The following is a 7715-nucleotide window of genomic DNA, read 5'->3' as shown; positions in this document are numbered from 1 at the left end:
GAGGACAAACTGGAATCCACCGGCCTCTCTGTAGTCTGTTTCCACATCTAGGCAGATAACCTTCACAGAATAATGGCCTCTGCTTAGAGTCTGCTTTCCAAAGATTACACAAATTCCTCTTTAGGCCAACTTTAGCCAAGAACTATACATAGATAAAGATTCTGAGAAACATAATTCTAGTTTAACTAAGTTAATACAGTACAAACTACAGACTATCCATTATCAATTTAGCATTTACGCTTTTTTTTTCTTTTTTGAGACGGAGTCTCACTCTGTTGCCCAGGCTAGAGTGCAGTTGCACGATTTCAGCTCACTGCAACCTCCACTTCCCAGGTTCAAGCATTTTTCCTGTCTCAGACTTCCAAGTAGCTAAGACTACAGGCACACACCACCACGCCTGGCTAATTTTTGTATTTAAGTAGAGATAAGGTTTTCTCATGTTGACCAGGCTGGTCTTGAACTCCTGACCTCAGGTGATCCACAGGCCTTGGCCTCCCAAAGTGCTGGGATTACAAGTGTGAGCCACTGTGCCCAGCCTTATTTACACTTTAACCATACTTCAAACCTCCAAATGAAAACAATAGCAGAGTGATGTCAACAAGACCTCCCCTCACAGCAGCAGTAATTTAACAGGTATCCACAGAAAAAAAGTGCCTTTTTTAAGCTTTGGGATCCAGGTAGAAGTTTATGAAACCCTGGTGCAGCCCAAGACCAAAGAGGGCCTTTTCTTTTTTTTTCTTTGAGACAAGGTCTCACCCTCTACCCAGGCTGGAGTGCAGTGGCATGATCACAGCTCACTGCAGCTGAAACACCTGGGTTCAAGCAATCCTCCCATCTCAACCTCCCAAGTAGCTAGGCCTAAGATATGTGCCACCATATCCAACTAATTTTTTAATTTTTTTGTAGAGACAGGATCTCCCTATGTTTCCAGGCTGGTCTTGAATTCCTGGGCTCAAGCAATCCTCCCAAAGTGCTGAGGTTACAGGTATAAGCCACTGTACCTGGCCTAAAGAGGGCCTTTTGAGAGGGCAGAGCTGCCCTTGCTGGCCCATCTGGAAATGGCCCGTTTTCCCTATTGACTCAGCTCTGAGTCCTGTTTGGCCCTAGTCCTGCTACTAGAACCATTAGCCTAGGGACCTGGGAGGAGTCACACCCATTTATGCTTCAGTGTGACAGACCTGCTAACCTCAGTCCCCACAGTGTACTCAGGAATGGCTCTGAAACTTGACTGTAGCCCCACTCAGTGGTCAGAAATCAGAAGTCCTGCTGGTGGTATAGGGTCCCAGAAAGGAGACATACCCACCTGAGTCCCCAGGGCCAGTTTGGCAACCTCAGTCCCACAGCAGACTCTGAAATAGTTGTGACACTTGGCTCCAGCACCTCCCAATAACGGTCAGAGATCAGTACTGCTTATGACACAGGGACCCAAAGAGAAAGTGCCTGTCTGAGTCCGTGGAAAAGGCTTGCTGACCTCTGGCTGTGGGCACTGAAATACCCCTGTGACTTTGTGCTGTTCTCTCTCAGCCATGGACGAGGATGGTACTGCCTGCCAAGAGACCCAGTAAGTGACCCAGCAGGAAGCTTCCCAGGGACACAGAGGAAGCCATACGTGGCTGCATACCTAGTATCGGGCCCACTGTCTGCAGACCCTGAAGTGGACCTTCACCCCAGCATCAGCCCTATAGAATAAAGCTCTAGAGACATTCTAATCTCCTCAGGGACCAGAAAGGATCCATACCTACTAGAGCTCCTGGTAACAGGCGTGACATCTGCAGAGCCCACTGCAGACACAGGAATCAACCATGTGACCCAGCTCCAACTCCATTTGACTATGATCCCAGAAGCAATCTCATTAACTTGATAGCCTAATAGGAGAAGTTCTTTACCTACTGAAACCAGTCTAGAAAGACTAGAAGTGGCACTTGTGCCTTCAAATGCAGACACCAAAGCAAACCTACATGGATAATGAAGAATCAGGCACACATAATGCCACCAAAGGAAACTAATAAAGCTCCAGCAACTGAACCTAAATAAATAAAGATCTACAAATTTCCTGAAAGATAATTCAAAATAATTATCTTAAATGATCATAAGGAGATGCAATAAAATACAGATATACAACAAAATAAAATTAGGAAAACATTGCCATTAACAAAATGAGACTTTAATAAAAAAATAGTAACCATGAAAAAGGAACCTAACAAAAATCCAGAAGCTGAAGGATACAGTAAAGAAAAGTGTAATAGAGAGCCCCAACAGCAGACTTAATCATGCAGAATAAACAATTAGAAAACTCAAAGATGAATTATTCAATATTAGCCAATTCGAGGAACAACAACAACAAAAGGAATGAAGAAAGAATAGGGAACCTATGGGACACCCTCAAGTGTATGAATGCACAGATTGTAAGAATCCAAGAAGGAGAAATAACCCTGTCTGAAACTCCCCAAATCTTGGGAATGGGATGAACATCTAGATTCATGAAGCTCAAAGAATCCCAAGAAAGATAAACCAGAGAAGAATACTCTGAGGCATAATACAGTCAAACTGTCAGAAATTAAAGAGAATTTTGAAATTAGCAAAATAAAATAAATATATACAAGGAAACTCCATAAAGCTAACATACTTCTCAACATAGACTTGCAAACCAGGAGGGAGTGGATTGATACATTCAAGGTGCTGAAAGAAATAACTTCCAGCCATGAGTACTATAACCAGCAAATCTATCCTAATCAATCAGGAAAATGGTCATACTGCCCAAAGTAATTTATAGATTCAATGCTATCCCCATCAAGCTACCATTGATCTTCTTCACAGAACTGGAAAAAACCACTTTAAACTTCATATGGAACCAAAAGAGAGCCTGCATAGCCAACAAAATCCTAAGTAAAAAGAACAAAGTTGGAGGCACCATGCTACCTGACTTTAAACTATACTACAAGGCTACAGTAATCCAAACAGCATGGTACTGGTACCAAAACAGAGATATAGACCAATGGAACAGAACAGAGGCCTCGGAAGCAATGCCACACATCTACAACCATCTGATCTTTGACAAACTGGACAAAAACAAGCAATGGGGAAAGGATTCCCTGTTTAATAAATGGTGTTGGGAAAACTGGCTGGCCATATACAGGAAGCTGAAACTAGACCCCTTCCTTATACCTTACACAAAAATTAACTCCAGATGGATTAAATATTTAAACATAATAACTAACACCACAAAAACCCTAGAAGAAAACCTATGCAACACCATTCAGGACATAGGCACAGGCAAAGACTTCATGACTAAAACACCAAAAGCAATGGCAACAAAAGCCAAAATTTGCAAATGGGATCTAAGTAAACTTAAGAGCTTCTGCACAGCAAAAGAAACAATCATTAGAGTGAACTGGCAACCAACAGAATGGAAAAAAAATTTTGCAATCTACTCATCTGACAAACGGCTAATGTCCAGAATCTACAAAGAACTAAAGCAGATTTACAAGAAAAAAACAAACAAACCCATTCAAAAGTGGGTGAAGGATATGAACAGATGCTTTTCAAAAGAAGACAAATATGTGGCCAACAAACATGAAAAAATGCTCATCATCACTGGTCATTAGAGAAATGCAAATCAAAACTACATTGAGATACCATCTCACGTCAGTTAGAATGGTGATCATTAAAAAATCTGGAGACAACAGATGCTGGAGAGGATGTGGAGAAAAAGGAACACTTTTACACTGTTGGTGGGAGTGTAAGTTAGTTCAACCATTATGGAAGACAGTGTGGTGATTCCTCAAGGGTCTAGAAATAGAAATTCCATTTGACCCAGCAATCCCATTACTGGGTATATACTCAAAGGATTATAAATTATTGTATTATAAATACACATGCACACATATGTTCATTGTGGTGCTGTTTATGGTAGCAAAGACCTGGAACCGACCCAAATGCCCATCAATGATAGACTGGACAAAAAAAAAATGTGGCACATCTACACCATGGAATACTATGCAGTCATAAAAAATGATGCATTCATGTCCTTTGTAGAGACATGAATGAATCTGGAAACCATCATTTTCAGCAAACTGACACAAGAACAGAAAACCACATGTTTTCACTCATAGGCAGGTGATGAACAATGAGAACACTTGGGCACAGGGAAGGGAACAATACTCACAGGGCTAGGTGGGGGGGGGTGGAGGGGAGGAGAGGAGAGGAACAGTGAGAGGGGGCAGGGAGAATGGGGAGGGATGGCACCGGGAGAAATGCCTGATATAGGCAACGGTGGGTGGGGGGCATGGAGACAGCAAACCACCATGGCATGTATGTACCTAAGCAACAATTCTGCAGGATGCAGGATGTGCAGATGTACCCCAGAGCCCAAATACAATAAAAAATAAAAAATTAAAATTAAAAACAAAAACAAGGTGTAAATTGTGACATTGTTCTGCAGTGGACAGGCATATGAAAACCTACTCCCAAAGTCCAAAGAAGCTGAGATGCTAAAGAAAGACACTGGCATATTCAGTTTCTCAGAAACATTTACTAGTCTTACAAGCAGAAGCCGTGTCCCAGAAGCCACATGATGAGATGGTGGATCTCCACATCATTACTCTCCAGACCCAGGGCTTATATACAATAGGGAAGGAATTATATACCATAAGGTAAGACAATTGAAGTCAACCCCTTAGGGAAAGGCAAGAATGCTATGTGAATCTATATAAGGATTTATGATCAAGGTTGTTTTGACTTAAGGGCAGGATTTACAGTAGGTAAGGTAGAGATCTTAGAGGCATTCCTCTGATTAACAAGGGTTAATCAGAAGTCAGCCTGGCAGATTAGCATCCAAGATGGAGTTGCTTAACCTCTACAGATATCAGAAACAAAATTTGAGGAGAAGGAGTAAAAGTGAACAGTTTTTAAGATTGATCAAAGTTAAGTTGTTTTTAGCTCAAAATAACTTGTTATAACTATAAGATGTATATAAGCCTCACAATACCCACAAAAAAAAACACCTATACAAATATACGAAAGATAAAGAGAAAGGAATCAAAGCTTAGCACTTTGAAAATCATCAAGTAACAAAGGAAAACAGTAAAAGAAAACAAAGAGAGCAAAAGATCAATGAAGTCATCAGAAACACCGGGCACAGTGGCTCACATCTGTAATCCCAGCACTTTGGGAGGTAAAGGGGGGTGGATAGCTTGAGCTCAGGAGTTTGAGACCAGCCTGGGAAACATGGCAAAACCTTATCTCTACAAAAAAATTTAAAAATTAGCCAGGCATATTGGCACACACCTGTAGTTCCAGACATTCCGGAGCTGAGGCAGGAGGATCACTTGAGCACAGGAAGTCAAAACTTCAGTGAGCCAAGGCCATGCTACTCACTTCAGCCTGAACAACAGAGCCAAACCCTGTTTTAGAAAAAAAAAAAAAAGAAAGAAAGAAAAAAAAAGGAAACCAAAGTAAGCAGAAAACAATTAATAAAATAGCAGTAGCAGGTCCTTATCTAATCTTGTGGATTAAATTCCACAAGTAAATGTTATAGAGTGACTGAATGAATTTAAAAGATACACAAGATTCAACTATATGCTACATAGAAAAGAATCACTTTGGTTTTAAGGACACACATAGACTGTAAGTGAAGAGATGGAAAAACATTTTCTAAGAAAATGGAAACTAAAGAGAATGGGTAGCTATGCTAAAATCTGACAAAATAGACTTTAAGTCAAAAAACTGTAAAAAGAGACAAAGAAGGATATTATATAATGATAAAAATGGGTCAATTCAGCAAGAGGGTATAACAATTATAAATACGTATGCACCCAATACTGGAGCACCCAAGTATATAAAGCAAATATTAATAGAATTAAAGGAAGAGAGGCGTCAGTACAGTAGTAGTAGGGGACTTTAGTACCCACTCTCAGTAATGATCAGACCATCCAGACAGAAAATCAACAAAGGTAAACTACACACTAGACCAAATAGACTTAACTGACATTTACAGACAATTTCACTCAACTGCTGCAAAATGCACATTCTTTTCATCAGCACATGGAACATTTTCCAGAAAGATCATATGTTTGACCACAAAACAAGTCTTAACATCTTTTTTTTGTAGCCTTTTTATTATTATCTTTTTTTTTTTTTTTAATCAAAGTTCCCTTACTGGTCCTGCTTCCATGAGCAGCAGTGACCAGGGGAAAAGGGAGAGGAACCAGCTGGCACAGGGAGGGGTCATCTTCACAACATTCCATTTATACAGGACTAAACAGACAAGCACAGAGTCACTATTGCCTTAGAAGCTGGCAGCATGGGAAAGGGGAGGAACAGGTGGGGAGTGCGGGTGTTGTTTAAAAAAATACAGGCCACCCCATAACTGGGGTGCCTGGGGGAAACTTGGCCTGCTTCAACCCAAGAGGAATCAGAAAATCAAAAGCAGTTTAGGAAGGCCAGAACCATCAGGGATGGAGAGAGAAGGAAAATCCAGGGAGTGGGGGGTTCTATTTGGCAACTAGGGTGAAGGGATTGCCTTCCCCCTATTGCAATCCCCCCAGCCCCTGCAGTCTGGCAGGAAGGGGGCAGCCTGCAATACCTGAGGGCAGGTGTGGGGCTACCAGATGTTCCAGGCGTGGAGCCAGAAGGGGTTCACAAAGGCTTGTTCTCCAGAGAGATGATGGCACTGCCCCCCTACCCAGCTTCTCTGCCAGGGTGCAGCAGTTCTTGACCTCCTTATAGCAGTTTGCTTGTAATTCATGCTCGATCCCTGTCAGCTTCTTCTTGATGGCATCCTTGGAGCTGGCATAGATCATCTTGTTCTTAAAGGGGCCCAGGAGATAAACGCCAGGTCCTCCTTCTTGCTCTCCTTGGTCTCGTAGGTTGCGTCATGTGGGCGTAGTGTCAGTCCTTATCTGGCAGCATCTTGACAAAGGTGATGTCTGCGACAGTCTGGCCAACATCACCCACCAGGATCTCCTTGCCCTCCTCCAGGATGATGTTCTTCTTGTCCTCACTCAGGCAGAAGACCACCTTCTGGCACCTCATCTGGCGTTGGAGACTTACGCACATTCATGTCGTTGAACACCTTGATGACACCCTCAGAGACAGCCACCCCGAAGGCCATGTTTCCGGAAGCGAAAAGGAGAGGGCACAGAGCACTGCAGCCGCTGCCGGGACTGACTGAATCAAGTCTTTACATCTTTAAGAAGATTTGAATCATATCAAGTATATTTTCTGGACAAAATGGCATGAAGCTAGAAATCAATAAACAGGAGTAAATTTGGAAAATCCACAATTACGTGTAACAATGTGCTCCTGAACAGCCAAGGGATCAAAGAAGAAATCAAAATGGAAATACAAAAATATCTTGAGATGAGCTAAATAGAAACAAAATATCCCGAAAATTATGGGATTCAACAAAAGCAGTTCTTTTTTTTCTTTCCTTCTTTTAGAGATAGAGTCTCGCTCTGTCACCAGGCTGGAGTGCAGTGGCGAGATCTCGGATTACTGCAAACTCTGCCTCCCAGGTTCAAGCGATTCCCCTGCCTCAGCCTCCTGAAGTAGCTGGGACTACAGGCGCCCTCCACCACGCCCAGCTAATTTTTGTATTTTTAGTAGAGACAGGGTTTCACCATGTTGGCCAGGATGATCTCGATCTCTTGACCTCGTGATCAGCCTGCCTCGACCTCCCAAAGTGCTGGGATTACAGGTGTGAGCCACCACACCCA

The 7715-nt window shown here is 42.3% G+C and overlaps 1 pseudogene; it reads right to left on the bottom strand.

Annotated features, from left to right (window-relative positions):
* Positions 1–6112: 6112 nt before the first annotated feature.
* Positions 6113–7451, bottom strand: LOC116563723 (annotated as a pseudogene).
* Positions 7452–7715: the final 264 nt, after the last annotated feature.

This window comes from Sapajus apella, unplaced genomic scaffold, assembly GCF_009761245.1.
Source record: "Sapajus apella isolate SASKATOON/1434 unplaced genomic scaffold, GSC_monkey_1.0 scaffold36, whole genome shotgun sequence".
Taxonomy (NCBI): domain Eukaryota; kingdom Metazoa; phylum Chordata; class Mammalia; order Primates; family Cebidae; genus Sapajus; species Sapajus apella.
This window is presented reverse-complemented; position numbering and strand designations above follow the sequence as displayed.